The sequence below is a fragment of the Parus major genome, chromosome 9, assembly GCF_001522545.3.
Source record: "Parus major isolate Abel chromosome 9, Parus_major1.1, whole genome shotgun sequence".
Classification (NCBI taxonomy): Eukaryota; Metazoa; Chordata; class Aves; order Passeriformes; family Paridae; genus Parus; species Parus major.
Genome location: NC_031778.1, coordinates 18384805 through 18412792, shown reverse-complemented (window position 1 = coordinate 18412792; position 27988 = coordinate 18384805). Strand labels below are relative to the sequence as shown.

Sequence of the window (27988 nt, the reverse complement as noted above, 5' to 3'; positions counted from 1 at the left end):
GAGACGGGCAGAGCCGCCCGCGGGCAGAGCCCGGCCGCGGGGACATTCCCGGGCAGCGGTACCTGCGGTGTCCGGGCGGCCGCGGAGCGCGGTGTCACCGAGCCGCCGCCATGGCGCTGCTGGGGCGGGAGCGGCTCCGCCCCGCCCGCATGGACCGGACAACGTGACGGGCCGTTGCCATGGCAGCGCTGCGTGACGTCAGAGCGCGCACAGCGCCACGCCCCCTGCGGGCGGGGCTTCTGTCACCCCGCGTGTGACACCCGTGAGGGAGCCGGGGCGGGGGCATGGGGTCCGGACACTGTGGGTGCCAGGCCCGAGTGGTGGTGGGACCCCAGGCCATGGACTGAAAGGAGGGGGTCGCTAGGGAATGGAGAGCTGATGTGGGGCCCTGAGATTTCACCTGAGGGTGGGACCCCTGGGAATGGGGACTTGGGACACTGGGAGACATGAGGGACATTGAGATGGGGGTGCAGGGAGTACGACATGGCTGGTGGGAACCTTTGGAGAGCAAGGGTGGGAGTGGGGATTGGAACGTGGGATGTGGGGACCCTGTGGAGCCGAGGGGAGCACTGGCTTCCCTGAAGCCTTCAGCTTCCTGAGCGCCCCCAGGCAGGCAGCCCCTCCGCTGCCCCCAGTACTCCATGGCTGATGCTCCACTGGAGTGGCCTGAGGAGGGACCTGGCAGGGCTCAGCCTGGAGAAAAGGGGGCTTAGGGTGACCCTACTGCTCTCCACAACTCTCCCAGCCAGGTGGGGTCAGGCTCTGCTCCCAGGGAACAAGCAACAGGACAAGAGGACAGTCTCAAGCCACGGGATGTTTAGATTGGACGTTCCTTCCATTAGAAGGAATTTCTTCAAAGAAAGGGATTGAGGGTTGTGGTGGCATCAATGTCCCTGGAGGCGTTTAAGGAAAGACTGGTCGTAGCACTCAGTGCCATGGTCTGGCTGACACGGTGGTGTTCAGTCATCGGCTGAACTTGATGACCTCAGAGGTCTTCTCTAACCTAATTGATTCTGTGATCAATTAAAGTCCTATCTCCCCCTCAGCACGCAGCAGGGTGTGGTGTTTCTCTGTGGTTAGTAGCAAGGACTGACTCCACTGAACTTTGCAGATCAGTCATGTGGGGAAAAAAGTGGTGTTGAATGAGTACTCAGATTCTGTGTGTTTTTCACAAAGCTGCAATCCCACATCCCATAATGGTGCAGCTCTCCTCACATCAGCATGTAGAAGACAGACAAACCATCAAGGGCTGACTGACAGGGGTTTGTCAGTCGTGTTGTGGATGTGTCTGACCATTCCACGTCTGATGCTCTTCTTGCAATCAAATTCCCAAGCTACAACCACAGCCAGCCAGAGACCTGGAGAGATGGGATAGCTGATTTGTAGGATGCTCTGGCCACACCTCTGAGTCTCTTCTGCTCCACTGACCCTGATGCCACATTCTACCTGTGGCAGAAGTCAGAGCTTCAGCACAACACAGCACCTGCTCAGCCCTCCAGCACCAGCCATGACACACTTGCACCATCCATCTTCTCAGCACAGGTCTGCCACACCCTCAGCAACACAAACTGTCAATTTTTTGCAAAATATTTCACATGAGTACCAAAACTTCTGTGAGTAAGGCAATATTTTATCTATTAGTGTGTTACTGATACATGGCTCAGTATTAATGACAGCACGTGCTGGAACATACAGTACATACTGTAATGAAACAGCTCATTGCTTACCCTAAATCAGCCTTAAAAAACATGCACGTTCCCTAACTGACTCAAGCCTATGATTTTAATAGCTCTGTCCTGGTTGCAAAGTCTGTGTTGTGCTTCCCTGCACTGCAATACATCTGTCTTCTGTTTATCCAAAGGACAGATGCCATTCAGCAATGTGTCTACTTTGCATTTAATGAGTGATCACACAGCAAAAATCAACAAGGAATGGGTTTGATTTGTTGGACCATACTTGAGGAAAATACACCTGTCTCAGAGTCATTGTATCACCATATAAGTAACTTAAATCTTTATAGAGGGGAGAAACTGGGACAAGGATAGTTCTCCCTTAAAATATGCTTGTTCCCTTACATTCTTCCTAACACAATCTTCAGAACCCTGAGAAGTGATTGGACTGACAAGCTACCATCCCAGAATGAGCACACAATTTCTCATCTTCTGTTTTCAAACAACTCTGGAAAATAACAGGCAGCAAGGAAAGCCCTAGAAAAGTTTAAATGGTATTTGGGTAGTTACATATTATTCAATTACCAGGTTTTGTCCTTCCAGTGCTAACTAAAACATTAAAAATTACATAATTTATCCTTATGACTCATTTGGGAGACAGGGAAGATTCTTCAGTTGCAGGCAGTGAAAATTAAACACACAGGACAGTGTTCTCCACAGGGGAACTCATCCTGCAGGGGTGGCATTGGTGTGGCTGTGGTGGTCCAAGGCAAACAGGAATATCTTGTCTTCGACTAACCAATACAAATAACAGCAACTGCCCCTCCTAATAAAATTTCTCTCACCCACTGGGTACTCAGTTTAGTCATTTATTAGATGAAGTTTCAAGTTCCTAATGAAACAGAAATTCCTAGTTCTCCTGCTGGCAGTGTTTTACCACCAGCTTTTCTTCAGTTCAGCTTTCTGATCACTGGTTTCACATGCCAAACCCAACTCTGCAAAATCAGAGCTACCCCTAATGGAGCCATTCTTATGCCAGTTCTGCAATATGCTTTGTATTATTTTAGAATTTATATAAGGCATCAATTTGTTCTGCAGTGAAAGAGAAATCTTGGGACACAGTGCCAGATTAGTTTTTAAAATCAATATCCGGATCAGTTTCTCTAACATGTTCCCTTTGAATTATGAGCTACTACAGCCAACGCAGCAACTTTGGTTTCTGATAGATTAAATGCTACTGGAGGCCTACGGTGCTTGGATTCCTTCCCAGTGAGTCTGAAACACCCCCGAAGGGAAGGCAGAGGAAGGGAACCTGTTTGGAGATTGTGCTGATTCAGCTGTAACTGAAAGCCTCAGCCAGGATGGCTCCAGCAGCACCCTAAAACACTCTTTTGATGGAAATTTGTGAAATAATGTGTTAGATCAGTGAGTGGGTATGAGGAAGCAATGAGACATTTTCTAAAAAACTTCCCAGCTTGGACAGGGCTGAGGCCAAAAGGCACAAAGATGGACAGGGAGACATATAAGCTAAATGACTAAAAATACCACCAGAGTCTCTGCATGTCTTTTCTTGTCTCCAGAGAAATGCAGGGTTCACTGTCAGCCTGGTACTTTGCCTGTACCAGAAAATCCCCACACTTCATTAGCCCCTTATCTAATTGCTTCCCAAAACACTTCAGGATACACATGAAGGTGTCATGTTTGCTCAGGAGTCAAGTCAAAGGAGAAAAAACATTACTAAGAGACACAGATCCAGAAGGAATCCCCTGCACTGGTGTGACTGAATTACACAACCCCTTTGACTCACTTCAGGAAAACAAAAGAAAAAATAAATTGCTCATTCAGACTTCAGAATTAATTTATTGAAAGGGTGGTCCACTTCCTTGACACCTCTACAGTGGCAAGGCTGGCTTCCTTTTGGGGTTGTTTGTGTCACTGTCCTCCCCACAGCTGCTGCCTTTGCTTTATCCTCTTTCTTTGTTAATGTCTGACAGCTCTTCTGCTACTGCAGTCTGCAGCTCTTCAGGTGAGATGTGCTAATCTACATTTCTTCTCTCTCACTTTGCATCTGTCTTTCCAGATCTAGGAACTAAAATGGCACTTAACCCCTTATTAATAAGTCAGCAATCTCACTTCTTTTTATCCAAACTTTATGGAGAGCATGATACTTAAAAGTTCACTTAATTTACGGTTTTAATTACAGGATTACACATATTATCTTTATATTCTATATACATGATGGAAAACATATCCTCCTTCAGATATCCCCTTAGTTCATTCCTAAATATGACAGCAAAGGTTTTGTGGCTTTACCTTCAATTTCCTGGTTTTACTCTCACTGAAGTCTATCATTCACTCCTTCCTTCCAGACCCCTCTGCTTTCTCAGGGCACAGCTGGATTGGGACAGATACACTTCCCTCCCACTACTCTTCTGTCTCCCCACAGCTGACGCAGAGTGGCCTTTCACAGCAGCAGGGAGCAGTGATCTCCCTGCACACCAGGTGATGCTCCACATAAAAATCATCAGAGGTGGAAGTCAGGTTCATGTTGTGTCCATGTCTCTCTAGACACCAAAGGAATGTGTAAGGCACCTGCACTGGCTGCTCACCCCCATCTCTGGTCCATGGATCACACTTTAATGGGGCAGGTAGAGGGGAACGTCCTTGCTGTGTTTTACGAGTGTCCCTGTGCTACCAAAAAGCAGGGAGTCTCAATTTCTAGGGCTGCCAATCCAGCAGGTCCTTTTAGATCCTCATGCTAATTTCCTAATATTTAATTCAAATTAAAAATTAATGAAAAGTAATAAAAGCACAAACCAAAATAATGTCAGTAGATGTCAGCGTATTTACTTTTTGAGGTCCAGTAAAATAATTTATCAAGCTACACAGCTGGATCATTGTGCAGCTGCAGGTGACTCATCCTTTTAAGAGAACTGAACAATCATTGAATACTATTTAAATAGAAGAAAGGGGAGTGGGGATATATGGATAGATGTTTTACGTGCAGCCTATATATATGCATGTATTTCTGAATATATTAGTATTTCTTTCAGATAAAATGATGAACGATACTCATGGAACCACTGAAAGTGCTCACTGTAAAAGAACAGTGGCAGAAATCAAAGGGGCTGAAAAAGCCATTTGATCTGTAGTGCTCCTTTCTAAGATCAGTTTGACACTGGGATCAGTCGTGGGTTTCACGTGCTCACTGTAATTTGCAGGGTATTTCACTGATGGGATTTGCATGGTATTTCACCACTGTCTGAGATGACTTGGTGAGGCAAAGGCAAAGCTCATCTCAGTCACGGTGCTTCTGCACATTCTCTGCTGCTGCAGCCCAGCCCACCAGCAAGGATGGCACGTGAGGGCTGAGAAAACTCCACAGTGTTTTAGAAATCCTCTGACTCCTTCTGGAGGGGGAGAGGAGTAAGCAAGCAGAGGAAGGGGAATCTTATTTAAAACCCACACAAAAAAATGTAAGAGTCTGCCTACAAATGCCAGACTCGGGGAAAGAAGCCTCACATCAGCTGTAACTCTGGCAGCACCTTTGCTTGCCCTAGCCAGGGAGAAGGCTCCTTTCTACCATGGGTGTGGAATTGTAATAGACACTTCCATAAAGTCCTGTCCACCCAAATGTCACAATGTTGGCTTTCTGCCCCATTTTCAGCTGCAGAGAACAGCAGATGAGAGGGGCAGAAACAACGAAGATCCCTTTTTAACGCTCAGTTTGAAAAATCTTCCAGTCCTTTTCCGCCAAGTAGGTCTTCTCCCACTTATTCTGAGCATGGTGTTTTCTACATCCTCCTTTGAAAATTACACCGACTTTACCATATACCAAACCTAATCCTAACCACCCAGAATTTTACAGTGTGTACCGTAGGGAGCAAAGAAGGACTAATGTGCAGCACGGAGAACAGCAAGTGATCACTTTTTGTGAGTTTTCAATTACTTCCTCAACAAATGAAGAGTATAATGCACATTCAAAGTTGCTTGCCAGGTATAAAGTGTAATGAGTAGAGACAAAGAGAAAGTGAATAGTCATGAAAGGATCTTAACAAAGCAGTCAGTAACTGACATGGGTAGTAAAAGTGTGGAATTAGGAAGAAAGGAGTATTAAAGCAGTATTATTTTGTTCAATCTGTTTAGAAATTGTTTGGCCTTTTCATGGAACAAGACAGGAAACCAACTGAATAAGCATGATCAGGTACATTAATTACCTTCAGAAATTCTTACAAATATAAGCCACTTTCTAACCACAACAAAACCAAACTGCTTTTCACATTTTTAATGAAAATGCTTGCATTCCACTGCTACCCAATCTTAGGAAATCAGAGGTGTAATATTTTTCAGTGTGTGTATCCACACAGTGCCACCCACAAACACATTCACATCCGAAGCCCTGCTGCACATAACCTCAACACTGTCCCCCTGAGCACAGTTCATGGCAGCTTCCTGCAGGCTGCAGAACACCAAGCTCCCAGGTGCCACACTAGCAAATGCTTCGGTGAAGATCAGTAAAATGAACCAAGAATTTAACTCTGTGAGTTGCAGTTGCATTACAGTAAAGTTCACAAATTCACTTTTGGAATCTAAGCTAACCCTCGGGTGCAGTGCAGCAAGAAATACTGCTGTCAGTGGTTGCATTCAGAATAATTACAGATGTATTTCATCTTCCCCTGGACTGTGAGGCTGAGCTTACATCAAGCTGTCATCAATGGTACTCAAGCTTGTAGTTTTGAAGTTTTGCCATTTAACTTATAAAACTTTTGGTACCCGAAGAGTTTTATAGTCACGAATCAGGAAATCTGATAGGAGAGGCTGCGTTTCCAGGTCAGCAAGGATGACAGAAACCATTTTAAGGAAGCTTTTCAGCATAATGCTGCTGCTGACTCTTTACCTCCATCAGCATCGACAATGTTGCTCTGACCACAGACATTCCTGAGGGAAAAGGGATTCAGTTGTGAATTAATGATACTGGAAATGGCACCGTGGAAGAACAAGGTGGAGGAATGACACCGTCTCTGCTGTTATCTGCAACACTTTTATAGGGCTGTAAGTAATATAAAGTTATGTAACAACTGTGCCCGTAACAAACTGCTGTGCCCTGCTGGTGAACACTTATCCAAATTAAACTGGGAAGGGAGGGAATAGAGGGAGCATTAAGGAGAGAGTAATTCATACCCTGTGCAATGCCAGTGCAGATCTGCACTGTAGCTGTGTCTCAGTAGCTACTAGGATTTGCTACTTGCATATCACACCTGTTAAATGGGCTGAAGAACCCAGAACGTTTGGGAATTTTTCCAGGTTGAAGGCTAAGATGTCTGCGGTGATTTGGATGTGTGCATCAACAATGATGACTCAACATCTAGAACTAATTCAGAAAGGAAAACAAAGAACAAAGGCTTACTGAGTTTAACTGATAGACATTTGAAGGAGCACATGGAATAAAATACCTGGTTTTACGTGTGTTTTCCTTCAGTCAATACCACTAAGTAGTTGCACAGTTCTTTTTTGTCAAAGATGTCGAACTGCTCTTCAACTATGAATCTCTTTCTCTGGGAAAGCAAGGCACAGAATGGTGTAAACAGCTTGCCAAGCAACCAGTGGCAGAGCCAAAATCTGAATTCAGATTGCGTGCCCACCTGTTTCCTTCTATCCTTGCTGCTGAGCAAGTTACCCAACACGTGAGCTGCTCAGATGGAAGAACAAGCGAGCAAACAAAGGAGTGAAATTAAACACAAGCAGAGTGAAAATGACCAGTATAAGAGACTAAACAAGCAAACTGCAAAAAAAATAGTAAAAACATTAGAAAATAAAATCAGAGATTACAATAAAGAAGTAATTTTCATTTTAACGCACAAGAGCTAATGGTGTGCTAATGATTTTCCTCATATACAGAGGGCTTTGGTCCAAAACTCTGAATGAAACCATTCATGCTCTTGTGTGTGTTCTTTACCAGAAGATATCTGTGCTCCTAACCCAAGATGCTCTGATTTCTGTTCCATTGCCAGCCTGTTTTCACTGCGTGTCATCCCAGTGCTGGGGAAGGGATCAGCCTGACAGCTCCACAGGCTGCTGTTGCCCCCTGAGTGCAGGGAAGGATGCGAGGCAGGAGGCAGCTGCTCCCCCCGAGCCTCGGCTCTGCCCTGCCCCAAAACAGCCCTGGCTTGTGAGAGAGTCACTTGGGGACAAGGCCAGTGCTGGCTTTTGTGACCCTCCTGCTGGAACCGGACCGAGGCACAGCTCGCATCATCCATCAGGCTGTGCTGACACGGGAACAGCTCCTGGTCACTCGTGGCCTGGGCTGGGTTGTACTGGGCAGCAGGCCATGAACAAAAAGCCTCTGTGAGCTGCTCCCAGCTCCTCTGAGCCATTCAAGCCCCTGTAACGCAGCAAAAGAAGAGGCAGTTTTTAAAATGAGGCTTCTCACAAATGACAGGGAAGCAGCCGCCCCCGCACACACCTTATTCACTCACGGCTCTGAACTGGCATTCCTTCAAGAGCTGGGATGGGCCCAGAGCTGCTGATTCAAAGACACTTGGAATAAGAACTCAAGATTGAAAGGTTTTTGTTCCTTCCTGGCTTGTTGCTTCTTTCCTTGGCCTGCCCATGCTGAATGTCAATCAGCAGAGCAGTAGCACCTTTGCAAAGAAGCCTCAAGTGTCTTGGCAAATACATTAACAAGCAAGTGGAAAAACCCCAAGGTTTCCACTGCTCCAAAGAAGAAAAGGCTGGAGTAGAGTGGTGGAGCTGAATGCTGGACAGGGACAAAGGGTCAGGAATTGATAAAGCTGTACATTCTTGTTTACACTATAGCAGACACAGACGTGTCTTTTCCAGAGAAGATTTCTAAACGATCCTCATAGTGCATCCCACAGCTGATTCTCAGAGACATTTGCCTGGAAAAATTCCCTGGAAAAATTCCCATAAGGAAACTGCCAGAATGAGTTGCTAATTGCACATGCAGAGAATCTTACGTCAAAGTGGCTGTGATCAACCCAGAGTATTTCTCAAAAAAGGCAGTTGCATTTTTATTCAAGTCTCTGCCACCTTATAATTGACAGCTATTTGATGTTCTTGGAATGAGTAACAGCTCAGTTTATTACGAATTTCTTAAATCCTGCAGTTAGGACCAGCCTAAGTGAGCAAACAGAGAAAACTGATTTGAATTCAACAATTTCAAGTCTCCCTCTTTGATGGTCTGATGAAACTGGATCATCTTGATCTTTTGTTACTACTGAATAGCTGGGAATAGGTTTCTTTTGCAACCTGTCAGTTTGACAGCTCCATTTAGAACAGGAGCTGTTTTCCTGATGACTTCCATGTGAAGCTCTAAGTGACTGAGCATTTTATCTTCTCATTTTAGGAAGCAAATGTTTTGTATTTACTATGTTTAACAGCATTTTCAAGGTCAATATAACAGGATATTCCCTACAATTGTTTAAATTATTAATATAGCATTTTGAATTTTAGAAGTAAATAGAATGGTTTTAAGATGGCTGGTTAAATTCTGAACTCCATTGATTAAGATCCTAAATAATTCCATTCATTTCATGAAATTCATTGCAGTTTCAAACACCTATAACAGAGAAGAAACTTTACCTAATTTTTTTTGCAATGCTAAAACAGAAAGAACAAATGAGCACTCAGTAGAGCTAATATGGACTCTAACATTGTCTCCACTGGGATGTAACAAAAAGATATTTAATCTTTTAGGGCTAAATCATGTTCAACAGTGCCCATTACACTCAGAGCAAGTATGAGAAGAAGTTTGGCTGTTCTTGGGATTTCTTCAAGTTTCCTGCAGGGTCCCACCACAACAGGGAAGTGGAGAGTTGAGCAATAGACCTGGCACATTAACCTCATTGATCCTTTGATTATTTATGCTAGAAGAAAGACAAATAAATATAGCAAGAGGAATTGGAGAAGTCAGGCCTTGCCAGCTTGTTTGTGTGCTGCAGAAATGAGTAGCTAAGGCAGAAATGGGATAATGTCCCTGCATGATTATCTTCAGACTACCCTGATTAGTGGCAAATAGTAGAGAGCTGGAGATCTATACAAATGTCATTAGATCGAGGGTTGTAATGTGATTTAGTGACGTGGCCGCGGTGGTAGCTGGTTCCCTTGACACAGCAAAACAGATGGTGTTTTAGCAGTGTTGGTTCACCACTGTGCTGAAGAGCAAGAATCCAGCAGAAATGTGTGTCTGTGTAAGGAGAGAAGCACAGGTTTGCTGTTTATTGGCATCACTGTGTATCAAACTGTGACTTAAACTGGCTTGGGGAGGGTCAGGGCCAAAGATAAAACATCCTTCAAAACCCTGCACCAGTGCAAGGGGGTTTGATCTTTCCAGCATAAAAAGTAAAGAATATTTCCTTTTCCCATTGTTCCCCTGCCTTTTTTTCCTTTCATTCCTGTTCACTTTGCTTCATCTTGGACTCCCACAGGCCAGGCTGTCTCAGGCTTCTCCAAGTGGCACCTGCAAGGGAAGCTCTGCAGCAGCTTCTGCTGCAGTTTTGTTTCAGGGGCTCACCAGTCCCAGTCCCACTGCCTGGGCTCCAGCTGGCCCTGCCCATGCTCAGATTGCTTTTTCTTGCTATTTTTTGGGCAGCTGTCTTCCATAAAAGGGCAATTTTTAACTCTTCTCTCAAGGGAACTGGTGAGAAATAAACTTTCTTTGGGATAATAACAGAATGATGTTTGCAACATAAAACTTTTTGGGTTGTTTTTATAATCCTAATTTAACCTGGTGGAGTCTGTGATGTAGCAGCATCATCTGCTTTGAGGCATTATACCAGGAGAGATTGAAGTAAGTCTGTAGGAAATTGTCCCACTCCTTTTCTACCCTCCAGCCAACTGAGAATGACTGAATCCCTCTCTGGTGATTGGCAGAGTCTGGATATGCCCAGTGCTGACACCTCAATGCATTCATGAGCAAATGGATTTTTGTCATTAAATGATAAAGTTTTAGGAACAACTGATTCTTAGTATATTTATTTCCAAACAGCTTCCATCCATCAAAAAACCAAAACTGCAAACAAAAAACCAAACCACACCACACAAAAAGACAGTGAGCATATAGGGGAGAAGGAGGTTAACTATTTGAAATCTTGGTTGTCAATTTTGCATTGGTGATTAGGTTCTTTAAAGACTGATTGCAGCTGATCTTTTTTTTAGCATTTTATGCTGTCATCAATCTGATGCACATGAATACGGTTTTCTGGTTTACAACCTTGATTTAATTCTGTTTGTAAACACTGGGAGACAAATGCAGCAATGTCATGCAACTGATGAGCAAGGCCCTGAAACACAGCTCACAAAACCATATTCCCTCTCTCTTCCATCCATCTTCTGAAGGACATAATGCAGTTACTGTTCATCTTCCTTCGTGGTCATGTTGTTCATACCAGTGGGAGGACGCTCCCTCCTGACATATGACTGGACAAAACATCAGTGCAGTGTGTGTTGAAAACACCCCCTGCCACAGTGTTCAGGCACTCTGTGTCCAGGCAGAGATGGATGGAATGAAAATATTCTAAGATGGGAAAGAGGGGAGATGTTTCATAGGATTTGTGCCTTATTGGAGCCTCAGTGAGGTAAATGGTGTCACGGATACGCCTGAACACCCTGACAAAGCAGGGAACCAAGTCCTCAGCTCTGAGGGATCTTCTAACACAGCTATTTCTGTGATCATTCTGTTTTTCTACAGTATTTGTAAATTCACAGGGGAAGGAGAGGGATTATGCTCAGAAGACAGTGCTGTGCTTTCTGTTTATTCTGGACACAGAATAATACCCAGAGCTTCCTCTGAAAGCCTGCAAAGGACATGGGCTAAAAGAAAGCCTCTGAGAGGAAGTGCTGAAAAGTAAATAGGCAGTGCAGGCAAGGCTGCTGAGACACTGCAGAAGTCAGGCAGTGCATGAGTTTTGGTCTGTGCCCTGAACATAAGCCTAGGAGACAGAAATTGCCATATAATTCTTTTTGGTGACATATAATTACATTCTTAACATCTTTGTCTTTTTCTCCTTTTTTGATAAAGAGGAAATAATTCATTTCCAGGAATATAAGTGGCTTTAATTCACTTAGATCAAGCCTCTTTCTTTTTCTTTTTTCTTTTTTTTTTTTTTTTTTTTTCTGATTCAGTGCCTGACTCAGAACCATCATTCTTACTGCTTCTGTCAGACTATCCCACATTTCCCAGTGGTTTTTACTACTGCAGTTTGGAAGCACTCTTTGTTCTTATAGTCCCAGTGCCTACCAAGGCTTTTCTTTTCATGTTCTTTGACGTTTATTCCCTAGGAGCCGGATCCTTGTGTCCTTCCATGTGAGCCAAATCTCCCAATGAATTTGCAAACATGCAGGATCAGCAACTAAAACAGTTTATTTGTTCTTCAGGGTTTTCTGTGTTTGCAGGAAAAAGGACGCCTATAGGCAAACACTGCATCACCAGGTTTCATCTACACAAAAGGGAAGCTTACAGAGGAAGGAAGGCACAGCAGTGCAGAGCTAACAATCAAAAAACAAAACCAGCCTTCTCAGTTGTGGTTTTTTTTTTTTTTTCTGAGAGGATGGTGGTAATGGATGCAGTTACAGGACACTAAACATGTTTCTTGAAATACATCAAAAGACTCCTTTGCTGGTGTTTGCTCAGTGTTGGCAGTAATAGCTGATTCCAGTGTGTTGTCAGAATAATATAAATCTTTGGCTGTATTTTTGAGACACCTTTCAGCTTGGATATCTATACTACATTTACATTTAGGAACCTGGAATTTCTAATGGCCTGGCACCTCAGGCTGAGAACTGCCTGCTCCCATTTACTTCAGCTTTGGTGTTTGCGTCAGAGAATTCTGGCCAGGCACGTTAGCAAATGTAATGTATTCAGTTTATGTCCTACATATAAGCTGAGATCAGCATCAACAACCAGTTCCAATCTGCAGCATTAATTCAAACAAACAGCACTGCTGACAACATGATTGCTGTGGATAAGGACTCCATTTCACAAATTTATATATTAGAGACTCTTCAAATTTCACTTTAATACAGGTGTCCCTCTTCTGATGTCAGAATTTTATGGCAAGTGGTCTTGGTGATGAGCCAAGGTTTGACACAATCTAACTATCTAATTTTATGAAAATTTGTGGTGAGACAGGAGCATTAATATTTTATTCTGCCGTCGAATTAAAACCTTTTTTTGCTCTCTGTCTGCTGTGCACATACGGAACGGAGCTATTGCTATGGCTCAGTGGATTTTCCAGCCAGAGAGATTATTCTCATCTCTCAGCCTGGCATTTTACAGCAACAGTCAACTGTATTCCCTGAGAAGTTTGTGCATCAGATCCCTTAACTTGCCAATTAATTTGGATTACATGTGTGTAGACTTATGTGGACAAACCCTCAGCTTACTGCACATATGAAACATTACATTTCTTCTCCAGGCATTCCAGTGACCCACACTAATGGACACATGCCTCATTTCCAGTCTGACTCTATCTGGACACAGCTTCCTGCTATTTGATCTAAAAACATTCCAGGAATATAATCTGTTGAATTGTTCATCATCTTAATGGTACAGAGTTTGGGACATGTAAAACTGATTAATATTTTACAATTTTTGTACAATATTTTACAAGTGTTTTACAAACACCTTTACCCTAATTCTGTTGATTATTTAGGTCCACCATTCTTATATTTTCTATAAAAATCAAGTAGATCCATTCACAGACATTTACCCAGTTTTGTTTTCTACACTGCTTCAACTTTAGCTGAGATAATTTCCATACATGGCAGGTCCATTTGCACACAAAAAAGCAAAGGACAGGGGTCTGACTGCTCAGCTGAAGTCAGAGGCACAAGGCTCAGGTACTTCTGCCTCTTCTGCTGGGAGTGTTTTGTACATCTTTGTAGTTAACCTTGAAAACAGAACATACAAGAGAGTGCCACCACTATAGAAGTTTATGCCATCACATCATCACTGCTCTGTCAGCATTCCAATGGAAAATCACATTTTGCAACAGCTATTTTACCCTACTGACATTATAAACGGTGTCAAGGCCATCAGGGAAAGCATCAAGCAGACGTGAAGTCTGCCACAAGATCTCAGCTCTTTGTGTTACTCATGTGCCTTTATCCCTGATGGCATCCCCCAGACCAGAGGGAAACATCTTTTTATGAGAAAATTCAGATAAATCGGTGCTAGAACAATGCAATGCTCTGGAACACTGAAACAGCTTGTGAATGTAAAAATCATTCACCAGTACAAAACCAGGGCGTTGCTGCATTGTCTGCAGGAGATAGAGACATTCAGCCCTCGGGGGATACAGCAAGGAAAAATGAATGCAGCAGGAAATCTTTCTAAACAAGAGGTTGGCCACATGCTAAGAGCCATATGCACTTTATTTCATAGAAGCTTCCCTGTATTTCTATTTCTTGTTATAATTCTCTTTAAATATGCTGCTCCTTCAGGTAAGAGTCACCTAAACATAGTCGTCTTCCTAAAAAAATAAAACTTACAAACCCTTGGAATGAGGAAAAATTCTTCAATTTTTTTATGATATATTTTACCCCTCTGGACACTAACCCTGTATATAGAATTCCTTAAATTTTTTTTTTTTTTTGGTGTCTGTTTCACGGACTGAAGAAAATTACTTAAATCAGTTTGCATTCAAAACACCACACTTGCACCTAAAAGAACAGGATATTACACCATTAAAAATACGATTCAGTATAATGGAAAAATTTTCTGACTGACAGCATAGCACCTTTTGGGTCATAAATTCTCATTTTTAAAGGACAAAAGGGACTATCACAATCACTGTCTGAATTCCTACATAACAGAGACAATAATTTTAGACAATAATTCCTACGTCAGCCTTCCTTCTGATCTGCAAGAAAAACTTCTACTTTACATGTCACACCCTGCAAGCAGAATACCTAGGGAATCTTCATCTTTATCCACAAAAATTATCAAACAGATTGACAAAAAACTGATAAGCAATAGGGCAGAATCAAATCCTAGTTCTAAAGAAATTTGAACATAAATGAATCAGCACACGGAAATAAGGATAGGATGGGAGTATCTTTTAGAGACATCCTCTTTCACAGGCTAAGCACACGGTAGAATCAAACTATTTTATACTTCACAAAGTTCCTGTAATTGGATCTTGTAAAATGGCTAAATACTGTGATGGATCTGTTGCTTCATTAGCACACTCTGACATTCTGCAGCAGCACATCCATCAAGCTCCTCATTCCCTCTGGGGAAGGCTCCTGCGAGGGGCTGGCACCTGGGTCAGGCTCTGTAGGATCAGCAGACTTGTGAGTTTTGCTGTGCACTGGCTGCAGACCAGGGAGGCTGGGGCCAGGGTGCCAAATTTGCAGGGGATGACAGGTTGTTCCCCCTGCTAAGGGGACCAGTGATAGTTACAGGAGATTTCTGGTGGTTTTGAATCACCATGAAGCTTCCATGGGTGAATACAAAGGGGTGAGACAAAGATTATACTTTGGCCAAGGGAGCTTCAGGCCCATTTGTAACTTGTAATGAGAATCTCTGCTGTTTGTCTGGGAGAGTCACAGCTTTATATTTCTACCCTTGCCTGCCTTTATACAGTAAGTTAAAAAGTGTAAAAAATATTGTTAGGAGTAGCTCCGTTAGGAGATCTTCTAAGAGCACTGATAAACCTAGTTGAACATTTCTGTCCATGGCCTAATTGGTATAAAAAAGCCAAGATGAGATTTTCAAAGGTTGTGAGACACCCAGTCCTGTGTCAATCTTAACTTTCATCTTATATTGCTTCTGTATTTATATGTGTTTTCTTTAAATTAGATCAACTTTAATTTGGAACAGTTTAATATCTGATATACCACAGAAGCATTAAAAAACTTCTTAAAAAAGAAGTTTGCATTACAAAACTTAAAGTAGGTTAAAACCTGAAAATGTGACCTCTGTCTTCAAGCCTGTCTTAGATCAAACCAGTAATCAAGGTCTAAAGGTTATAACATTTATGCCAAATAGCCCCAAAACACAGGATGAGCAGGATACTTTCCTGAACTTGTAGACTGGAGGCATCATCTATGCCTGCATGTAGTTTTGCCATACATTATTTCTTAACCTTGAACACTTCATTTTGCAAAATTAGTATTGCTTTGTGTTATATCTTTTAAAAGAATTGCGATTATACTGGCAGTAATACTAACATGGTTCTCATGAATCTCATAGGTACATTAAGGACTGCAAAACACAGATCACTCAGATCAGATAACCTAAACAGTGGGAAATAACCATAAAAAGCTCACTTACCATGACAGTTCTGGAATTTCACCAGGGATGAACTTGTCTCTGTGGGCTCTCCCAGCTTCTAAAGCATCACGTACACCAGGGTGATTCCCAACATTGCTGCTCTCACATTTAAACAGAAAACCCCTCAGCTGAGCTCAAGCTCTTTGCCTCCCCATCCACTGGTGGTTTAAGCAGACATTTGATTTTTCTATTCCATGTTTGCCTGTAACTATTCTTAGCAGCTAATAACTGCCACCCTCGGGACCGTGATGTCAGCACACTCTGCACTTACGGAGCTCTCCCGAGTCAAACGCAGAGCTCAGCACGGTGAGCTGGCTCCTCAGGCAGGGCAAGGGACTGACACTGCCACAGCCCAGCTCAAACACACCAAACAGGAGGAAGTTCATCTCAATTAAAGAAATCTCTTTTTCTTGTAAGTAATCTGTAGTCAAGATTTGAAAAACAGTGTTTTTTGAGGCTGCCGAGTACTTTTTGCAGTACTAATAAAAGCACAGCTTTATTGGCCATCCTCTTGTCAGTGTCACATGCAAAAGTTTTGTGCACTTTTGGAATTAACATCAGACCACTACCCACATCACAAAGAAAGCTATTGAACAGGCAACGAGTGGCAGCTTTGTTAGTGATCTCAGCAAAGAGCTTACGGTGATCATGGACACTGAACCTTTCCCCTCACTTTCCTTCCAGTGTATTTAATGATTTCATCATCCTAGAAACCTCCATTTGACTGGGTACATGAAGCATTTCTAATTTCCCTTCAGGAGATGAAGCTCCATTCCCTTGCTGATCCTATAGTTCTTCTTTACACTTCTCACAGTTCTGTAAAAATACTCTAGAGAAGTTAATACTCCTTGTAAGATGGTGCCAATGTTTCCTTCAAATGGTTAAAAACCTCTCACCTTCCAGGACTGCATTATGCTTTCTATCCCAATTATATTCTAATGTTTTATCACATTCATGCTTCCACTGATAAGTGCACTCAGGTTTGTTTCCTCCTCTGCTATTTCTAGTTCACGAAGGCCCAGGCTACAGGTGAGGTTATTATTGAACCCAGAGAATCTGGTTTGTACAGTATGAGACTTATTTATATGAAATCACCAACAAGCTGCTAAAAAGGTTAGCCTAATCCTTTTTGACATCAACTCAGTCTTCCTCAAAATTGGCAATGCCTCCCAATGTGTCTTACCTAGGATTTTCACCACACTCGTAAATATATTTAATAGATCAGGTCCCAAGACTAACCCCAGAGAAACACCACTAGCAACATTTCTCCAGCCTTGCCACTCTCTTTGGAATAGAACTGTAGCCAGCTCACAGTTCTTGCGTTCACCACCTTCACTTCCAAATTCAAGAGCAACTTCCTATGGGGTATCAGTTGCTGGATAAGTGGAGGAAGTTCACCCTGGATTATGTTTTCCCAGGTGCAAGAGTATACATTTGTCCTTGTTGAACTTCATAAGGGAGGAACAGCAGTTTCAGCTGTGGGGTGAGTGCCCCACACTGTGTGAGACCCAGAGCAGTCCCTGGCTGGGGCCCCATGAGCAGAGCTCTGCTTTGCCAAGTTCCCCCTTGATCCCTGTCCGCAGCATTCCTGGTCACTCGTGCTCCCAGCACAGCTGCAATGTCCCAAGGCTGCTCAAGAGAGCTCCCAGCACTCTCTGCTACTTCTTGGATTTCCCTGGCTCCAGGATTCCCCCCTCACACCTTGACCCAGGGCTCAGCCACAGGAGGTGCCCCTACCACAGCTGCCTCAACGACTGAGTATTTACACTGTCAACCGGATTTTAAATATTGCACACGCTTCCTGGTGACATTATCAGCTGAATTTGATCTCCTCTGTATAAAGGGCCACTTAATAGGAGGAGGAAGTTTCTTCTTACTGCTTTATTTAGGGATAGTGAATGCTGATGCAAGATCTGGTGATGAATGTCAGCCAATGTCAGCTTTCTTGAACCATGAAACATATTATTGTCATTGTTCCCCTGCTCCATTTGGTCCAAAAATAGCTTCCTATTACTATAATGTGACACCAGATCAGGCTTTTTTATGGACATATATACAGGGAAAAAGCATGTGCTTATATTTTTGATTCCTGGTCGCAGCACTAAGTAAAACATACAGTGAATATCAAGATCAAATCATAGCATCTGTCTGCTAGGATTTGTTGGTATAGAGCTGTCACCCACATGGCTCCTTGTCTGGTATTAAACAAGACAAGTGCAACAGAGAAACATGAGAAGTGTTAATAGTGCTGTAAGTCAGCTGAAAAGAGCTTCCAAAGCTAGGCCCTGGATGCAAAACTTTCAGCAATAAAATTGAAAACTGTATTTTTAACAATAAATTAAAAAAAATAAATTCTTCTTTGAGTTTAAAAAAAAAAAAACCTGCTTTAATGAAAAGCCAAATTTTACATATCTTCCATTCCAAGTAAATATGCTTTGTTATTAAATCAGATACGGCACAAAAACTATTGCTCTTGGTTTGGTTATGATTTTTCCAGGGGCATTTATGAAAGTTAACCCTGATTAGAGAAAGAACCTCTCATGTCTAGGTAGGAACACAGAGGAGAGTCTCTGACTTGGTTAAAAGTGCAATGCCCTAAGAACAACTCTGTCCTTCAGACAAATGATTCAGCCCTCACACACGAGATCTGTGTGTCATGCAAAGAGCAGAAAGAGAAGCCTGAGGGGAAAAAGGAAGTTTCCCAAGGAAAGAACGTTATCACTTTGGGTACAGAGTTGCCTTTGCAGTGGCCCTGCATGGGCTGTGTTTAACACTGACCCAGGGGCTTAGGGCAAGCACTCAACCCAAGTTTTCCACAAAATCACTGAAGGGTGTCTGGCTCCCCTGGAGGTGCTTCAGAGCAGAAACCATATTTGTGGACTCAGAATTACTTTCTGAATTGCCATCATCTATATGTAATCTTTCAGTAGTCCAGGAAAAATTGCCTTCCTCATTTAGGCACCTGTGTTAGGCATGCAAGGTTAGGCAATAGGATTTGCCTTGCACATCTCTTTCCCTGTGCCTCTGCACCCCATTTCTGTTACTATCACCAGTTTGGCTGAACCTAAAGGAGCAGATTTTATCAGAGCAGTAACTGGTTCAACCACACTCTTCCTGCTCTGATATTTCAGGTTGTTTGCATGCCTAAACAGCATCTCAGTCTTTGATCCCCTCTCGAGAGCATGCGCTCTTAAATTTGATTATTTTTAATTCCTCATCTGTGACCATCTCCTCCAAGATGAAAGAGCATGGAATGATGATGCCTACGTATGTTTGTGGACTGCTTTCATCCTGATTTGTGGAAATCCTTATACAGGAATAGCATGCTGCATTTTTATAGACACACAGTGACTGTTAGTCTCCTGCACTTCACCTGAATATCAATTTATTTACTTCTTGTAATTTGTCACACTTTGATAAAATCATTTCCCATTTCTGAGAAGACAGCCCACTGATTAATAAAAATTCCAGTTTATTGCTTGTCCTTCCTACTGTGGTTTGTGGGCACAGAACACATTGATATATTTTCCTGTAACAAGTGACACAGAAGAGTGGCTTAAACTTTTTGAACAGAAAAATGATAATAAAATTCTTATAAAAGAATCATACATTATGCATATGATTTACCTTCATTATAAAACATATTGAGATTTGTGGATGAAAACTACTAAATATATCTAATTATTATTATTTAGGTTGGAAAAGACCTCTAAGATCATTAAGTCCAAACTTTAATTTATCACTGCCAAGTCCACCACTAACCCACATCCCCAGGTGCCACATCTACATATCTTTTAAATACTGCCAGGGGTAATGACTCATGCACTGCCCTGGGCACCTGTGCCAGGACTTGACAATCCTTTCCACAAAGAAACTCTTCCTAAGATCCAGTTTAAACCTCCCCTGGTGCAACTTGAGGCATTTCCTCTTTTATTATCACTTATTACTTGGGAGAAGAGACCAACACACACCTTGCTACAACCTCCTTTTATGTCACTGAGTACTTTAGTGCTGCTCTGTGACAAATCCGAGCTTTACTTGAAACTCACCTCATCATCTGTGTGTCACCATATTTCTTCAAAGAAATTTGCTATTTAAGAGTCTGAATGCCTGAAAATAGAATTACTATTTGCTCTCACACCAGTTGTTTTCCTCTGTGCTACAAACTGAATGAAAACAAAGCGGACACAAATGGACAGTTTTATTGTCAAGCTGATTATATTTTATAAAGCCATTCAGAAATTTGAGTATATCCTGTATTTCTGTGAGACCAGAAATGTTGCCCTCAATTCTGTAAGATTTCAGCTTTTTCTTGACAACCCCCCTGCTCCTTTTGGATGTTTTTTGGTCTTTTTTTAAACTTCTTTAACAGGCAAACTGAATCCTGCCTCTTGACAACATACCAACACACCTAAAACAAGAAAGTGTATGTGCTGAATGTTTCTTTTGCTATGAGCTTCTGATCAAGTCTTTGACGAGAAAAACACATTCTCTTTTGAAAGCTGAAACACGTCAGCAAATACTGCTGTAATTTATCTGCTTTACTATAAAGAAAAGCCTCTTTAAGAGAGGGCTATGAATTCACATTCCCTATCCAAACTGTGTCACAGTCTGAATTTCCTGCTCTGATAACACCACTAAAATGCCTCCCAGAGACTAAATTCAGCCTTAATTCAGGTTTGTGTGTCCAGCAGAGAACTAAGGAAACCCCGCAGTAGGGTCTAATGGCTCTAACAGCTGCTGTGCTAACTCCCATATTCCCTTCACATAGAAGCTAGCCAGGGAAAGGGGCATTCCTCAAAAATAAATATTTCAGAGAAAGATGAAAGAATCTCTATCCAAAGTAGGCAATTCAGAAATAGACCAGCCTCTAAATGCTATTTCCTTTTAGCCTCCATTGAACATTAATGATTATAACTCTACATTTCTAACTTGTTTTATGATGTTCTTTCTACATTACATCACACTACCTGGTGTATAAAAACAATGGAATGAAAGCCTCTAATTTTAGCTGTCATAAGTTAAAGAATAAATGGCAGCAGAAGCTTTCACATATAATTGCAGGATTTTAGGTGACTACAGAAAAAGTTCTCTTTTCTAGGAATGCATAAATGCTCAACCCTTCAAGCAAAATTTCAGGAGCTGTACAAAGTTGTGTGTGCTCAGGAGTTAATGGTGAAGGTGTCACTATGCTCAGAAATAGAGCCAACTTTCCCATGTCACATTCAGCTTATTAATAACCCCATTAATTCTGTCGCAACGGCACATGTCTCTCCACTCCTTGTTATTGTTATGCAACTGGAAGAGATTTCAGAATCTGTTCTGGCTGAGCTTGAACAGGTAAACTATAAAATCCAGCTTGAATTGAGCTTTATGCTGAAATGCTACTGCAATTCACCCAATGAATGCTGAGTGACATAGACTATGCAATTATGCAAGAAGAGCGTTTGCAACAAGCCATCTTGGAAGTACTTCCATTTGTGAGAGGATTTGTTCATATTCTGAATCTGAATACATTAAAAAGCCTGTAATCACTTAATAGAGTCAAATCTGCAATTCTTAATTCTGAATATCTTCTATAACGAAATGAGCTTCTCAGTTCTTGTGATTAACTTGCAAACAAAGCCAAATACAAGAAGCTGGCTCAGAAAAATCAATGCAGGAAATCACTGCCAGATTTCTCATAAATATTTCTGCCTTAGAAATCACTGGAATTTACACTCTCTTTATCACACATTGTATAGGACTATATGCAATTACAGCACTTCCTACACAAAATAATACAGATCTGGATAAGATCTTGCATAGATGGAGATGAAAACTCTATGCAACCTCCTGGCAAATTGCCAAAGTGGTCCTTATGCTGAGAAAACAGTGCATTGATCTCATCTGGTCTCTGTGTTTACATGTGTATGTCAATATTGCCACAAAGCTGCTTTGTTTAGATGTGCATTTTCATGACCTTGAAGCTCAGGATAATGTATTTCTTATTCTATTCAGCATCATCACACAAGGGTATCTACAATCATTATAAAAAATCTCCAGTCGGAGAAGTGGGAAAAAAAAAAAAAAGGGACTTGGACTGCTCAGTTTCTAAATTAAGCTACATCTGAAGTTAAAAATAGCTCTTCTGACTGAAGATGCTATGCTGCCTGAATTTAAATAGCCTGCTTCTTTCCCTGACAGATAACATTTATTGTGTTCTCTGCTGCTGCTGCAAAAAAAAATGCCTTCTATAAGGAGGCTACCTTGATTTTTATGTCCGATATCACTTCACCTACCACTACAGAATTAAAGAAAGTCAGTGTTCTACCTTGGAATTGTATCAATTTTGCCACAGATACATTTCTCCAATTTTGATAAAACAGACCTAAAACTATGCATGTTATATTTGTGTGGCTTTTCCTAGCTCTTCCTGCAGATTTTTCTGGGAAGATCTGTAGTTAGAATATTGTCTGAAATGCAATCAGATTTCTGCCACACATCCTAAAACTGCTTATGCCATATTTTGTTTTCATTTACTTACACAAACACACACACACACACATATATATATATAAATAGATAGATAGATAGATAGATAGATAGATAGATAGATAGATAGATAGATAGATGTTTTATTGCTGTTTCTGGAGAAAAAGAAGTCTGAAATGCAATTGCACACAGAATATGTGAAATTGTTTACTCACCACTTTTCCCCAAAGCACTGAATGGAAAAGGAGGAGAAGCTGAATCCCTTTTCTCACAGAGCCAGCATTAGGATTTCTATATTATCCATATTCCCTACTGTAGTCAGAGGCTGAGAGGTCATAATTTATCTGCACAGGGCCTGATCATGCTACTCACATAGTAACTCCAACACTGGTTTATAGCACATGTAGATTAGAAAGATAAAAATTCTTTCAAACCACTCTGACCCTTCTCATCAGTTTGAGTTAGTTCTTTTTGTCAGAATTTCTGGTGCTCCAACCTGCATAGTTTTAAATTCCAGTCCCTGTATTCATGCTCGCCCATGGGAAATTGTTAATTTTCCTCAATATTCATTCTAAATTTACTGTGCCTTAATTTCATCATCTTAGGAGATTAAAATTAATCATATTCACTTTTACCTTTTAGGCAAGAAAATAAGAAAGGTGCACTTCTAATGTTCAAAGTGAAACTTGAATCTTGCTGTATTGAGACAATTCTGCTTTCCCCCTCTTTGTTAAATTGCAGATTTTATATGAGCATTCCCAAAGGAATAGCACAGAGAGACTCAAGAATAAGTAAATTAAAGATGAGATGGATATAAATACTCCTCTTACCCCCCAGGAAGACTTTCACATTAGTCACTTTGTGGACTAAAAGCCTGAAAGGTCCCCAAAAGCTATATAAGCATCAACAATATTTGGAATGATGTAAGCCAGAGGCAATGATGTAAATTCTGCAGTCCCTAATTGAACAAAACAATCATTGAAGTCAATAGGTATTGCAGTCAATTATGCTGTAAATATTTCAGGTTCTGAGCTTTTTACATAATGTTACTAGATGGCATCTACAAGTACTTTCATCTGTCCAGGGCAATGTTTGTTCAGAAGCCTCTGTGAGAGCAGACAGGGCTGGAGCAGGCACACAAAGGTCAGGTTTAAAGTGTCAGTCACCAACTCCCTCATTCTGGCAGGGTGCCTGTTCACTTACCCAGCTGAAAATATGAGACTGCTTTCGCATGAAGGCCTCAAGCAGCAAGGGCAATTGTATGGGGGTTGGATTTGGCTCAAATTTTAGGTAAAAGGGTAAATAAAATTAAATCCTCATGAAATTTGTTGTGCGTGTCCAGAGCCCATTGGAGGAATGTAATTTCTCTGAAGTGAACCTGAGCTGTAGTCAGAGCTGTTAATTCCTTGTCAGTGAATGGGTGGGTGTGTGGTGGAGCCCTGTCATGTACAGAACACTTTATGTTGTCCTTTTCTGTTACACCCTAACTCTGCTTTATCCCCAGCTGTGAGAAATAAGAGCCACACGTGCTGCCCCTGAGGAATGGCAGAGGAAGGAGGGTTTGTGTGCAGCCCTGGCACTGAGGATGGTTTAGGATCACTCCTGCTGCTGCAAGACAGGCCCGTGGCTGCCAGCAACCATTCGCATTGCGCTGTGTCAGGAGCTTCACAAAAGCACACAATAACGCATGTAATGAGTCTCCAGAATCACATTTGTGAGGCCTGGAGAATGTTTCTCTTTTCCAATGTGAATTACTGAGTCATCCTGTTCATGTGAGACAGACTGAATTCTCTTCCCAAACAGCTCCTTTGAATCACTATTAACACCAGATAACAGATGTTGCTCTCCAGGAAAGTTTTTCATACAAGCTCTTATAATCATGGGGATTATTTCAACTTGACCTTGTAACTACAAGAGAAAAACAGGATGAACTGGGAGTTCTCAGAGGGCTGTGTGCTGCAGTACTTTGCATATCTAAGTAACTAGGCCTTGAACAACATGGCTACTCAAAACACTACACAAAGAACAACAGGAATATCATTGTCTTATAAGGTAAATACTATTAATCCCCAGGGGAAGAAACAAGCCCTGAAGTGTTTAATGGACTTGTCTGGCATCACACGGCAACTATGTAACAATTCAGCAATAAGTGATGCAATGTTCAAAAGCATCTCTCTTTGAAACTTAGAGCCTATGGTTGTGCAATGAAACTCATGTAAAATACTTTGAAAATAGGACTAAAATTATAAATGGAAAGCTTTTAGTAAAGTGCTCAAAAAATGCCCATCTTCTATCAACCACTTCTGTTTTAAACCACAAGACCTTTTCTCTCTAATTACTTACTCAAAGCAAGTTTTACCACACACTTTAAAAGAGACACTGGAAATGCTGTAACACTTTGAAATTTCAGCCTTTCCTAACTATGCATATTGCTGGTCCAGCAGCAGTCACTTTCCTTCTGCGTGCCTCTGTTGTGTTCCTGAATTGCAGTTTTGGATGATAAAGCATGTTTTCACCATCTTTTTTTGAAAATGCCTGCAACTGACAGTTTAAAACCAGACATTTATGTTGCAACTATCCTGTGCCTTCTGGGGCCACTTTAAATAAGTTCATGCAATTAAATTATTCTCTAATGCTCTGAATACACACGTATCATGAGTTCACACCAGAGTTTTGGAGTTACATCACCAGATCCCAGAAGTAACAGAGCTGTGCTTACTCATAGCAGTGGACAGTCAGGCCCAGGTAATGAAATAAAAACCTGGATTCCAAACAGTGATAAAAAATTACAAAACTATCAGGCTTTGGTTTAATAAAAATGAATTAGTAAATTTTTCATCTGATGGTCTCATTAATCACTACAGTCACAAATTAAAACTCACAGTATTCCTGTGAGATATAGATCCAGAGAGATACTGTTCATTAAAAAAACCTACAAACTATCCAACCAACCAAAAAAGTAATCTATGCCAGATCATGGATATAAGATACCAGATAAAATAATCCATCAGGTCACGAGAACTGACCCCCAACAGCAAAGGCCACAGTTCAGGCTGAGCTGTCCAGTGCAGAGATAACACTAATCCTGTTATCAATAGTGATTTGCTTTGTCATACACTATGTTTAGAAACTATTGTTCGCTCAATGATTATTCACCTTCATTTATTTTTTGCCTTCTGTTTCTCAAGGAATGAAGACTTTGGGCTCCTGAATGTTTTTAGACATTCAAGTTTCTTGAACTTATCCAGCCTGTCTCAGTCTGTCCTGGAGAGACTTTTTGTTTTGGCTTCTCTTCTGCCATCCTGACATGTCCTCCCTTTCATGATCATCTCCTTGCTTTTCAACCTGAGTCATACTTTCCCATCCTGGTCTGAAGCCTGACATCTTGTCAGTGGATCAGTTTATGCTGTTAATTATTCCTCTCCTCAGGGACACACATACCTTGCCCTAATTACTGGCAGTTATACTGTGAACAATTCACAGCGCAGGCTCATTCCCTTTTCCTCCTTGCATCTTCCCTCTCTCTGTCCCACTGTCTGGAAGTAAATGCTGTTCTCTGCACCAAACAGCTATGGAGCATTTTCAGGTTGGAAAGAGAGATGGTGAAGCAGACAGGGAAAAGGTGGACAGAAAGATAAAGACTGAGGCTTGTTACCCACCATCTTCTCCAGGAAGCTTTACCTCTGAATGTCTCATTTGAAAACCTACTTTCCTAATTACCTGCCTTATCTAAATGCCATAATGTTATTTCTCTGTCAAAAGACACCACCGAGAATACTACAAAACCATCATTTTGAGATTCTGCTTCCCAGATTACTATAAATAGTGGAATCACATGGAATGCTGATAAACATTAGATAACAAATCTTGAGCTTACTGATATTTTTCCTCTACAGTGCAAGCATTTAATATTTTTCCTATCCTAAACTGTTTAAAAGTGATACCCAACACACAGGTGTCAAAAAGCAGTAACAATTTTTAGAAGGGGGAAACCTTCTGAACAAACATATTTTCTCAACAGCCTGATGACAAGTTCATTTCCATCTCAGACTTCTAAAATTGTCACTCTGAATTCTCTTCTCTCACACATACACACATCCAGACTCAGTGCTGCGCTCCAGTTGTTTTGATAATGCAAAGCTATCATAAACACATCTGAACACATAGCAACATCTAAAATTTAGCAACCAGAATTTACCATGCTAAATTAAGTGCCCCAATATATTTTCCTATTGGGGAAAAGTGTGAGCCAAAATTACACTCTGTATATATTTGCAGTAAGAAGAAAATATAATAAAATAAATATATGCTTTATTCTGGTTTATATATACTGTGCCTATCAGGACAGGTGATATTGCCAGGATGTGAAGCTCATGTGTTGGTGTACACATATTAAGCAGCAAACAGTAATTCTGATGAGACAGTTACTAATTTGAACTTTGATATATTGGCAATTCTACAGAAAAACAATACAACCACCTCATCAATTGTCCCTCTCTTGCAAGAAGCCATCACACAAACAAAGAACTGTACCAGAGTAATTCTAAAGGGGGATCATTTAAAATAACAACAACAAAACCCAAATGAAACCATTCCAAACCAAACCACTTCAGTCACAGCCGTGATAACCCACATTACATGTAAATACTTCATAGAAACTTCTGAGGGCATCGGGGACATATGAATAGATTTTTTTCCCTCCTTTCTCATGTGTTATTTAGGTGACCTCTCATGAAAAAGAGCAAAATCTGGGCCCATTCTGTGAGGCAATGACCACCACCAGCTTACACTATTGATCCAAGTGCCAAAAAAACAGTTTACAGCCCAAAGGCTCTATTTTATCTCTTCCATAGGTGAGTAAAGAGTCATAGGTGAGCCTGTAAGTGGCTATTCATCAGACAATATTTAAAAACAACAAAAGTTCGACATCTTCAGCACCCTATGAGACAGGAGTCCTTTCTGGATTTTCAGTTCCCAGCTTACATGGCCTACAATATACATACAACACAATTTCACAATATTCAGAATTTCCCATTTGCCTGAGAGGCAGCCACACTTCATGCTCTGAAATCCGCATTCCAACACTCTATGGGTTTCTTATTTTTAACTGATTCTTTCAAAAATATTTTGAGGATGAGTGGATTTATATGGTGATTGCAATGCTGAGAGGCTGTGGGGCTAATAATTACAAAGAGAATAAAATCCTGCCCTCCTGTATATGCAGCACTACTAAGATTTCATTGTTCACATTAGGCAAAAACCTCTCTAATTTCAAGGTCAACTACATGTACAACAACAACAACAATAGCAACAAAATAAAATAATGATGCTCAATGCTTTGAATAAATACAGACAGGATGATTAATAAAATAGAAAAATCCTCACTTACCTCAACAGTTGTAAGCTGTTATTTCATACTCTGTAAACTTTCCCTCCCTGCTAACTAAACAAAAGTTCTGCAATCTCAATGCTAGAATAGCTCTCAAATACATACTGCAGAATACCAAAAAAGAGAAAGCCTATGTTGTCCTTACTAGCAGGCATCTCT

General features: G+C 41.3%; 1 protein-coding gene across 2 annotated transcripts in view; it reads right to left on the bottom strand.

The window, feature by feature from the left end:
• Positions 1-27852, bottom strand: part of GNB4 (G protein subunit beta 4) — a 58433-nt gene extending 30581 nt beyond the window's left edge. Inside the window, exon 1 of one of the 2 annotated variants that reach the window (XM_033516718.1) lies at positions 27830-27852. The gene's annotated coding sequence lies outside the window, so the exon portion shown is untranslated. Of the gene's footprint in view, positions 1-62; positions 167-27829 lie in introns of those variants that run through there. The other variant, XM_015637579.1, reaches the window with a different exon arrangement.
• Positions 27853-27988: the final 136 nt, after the last annotated feature.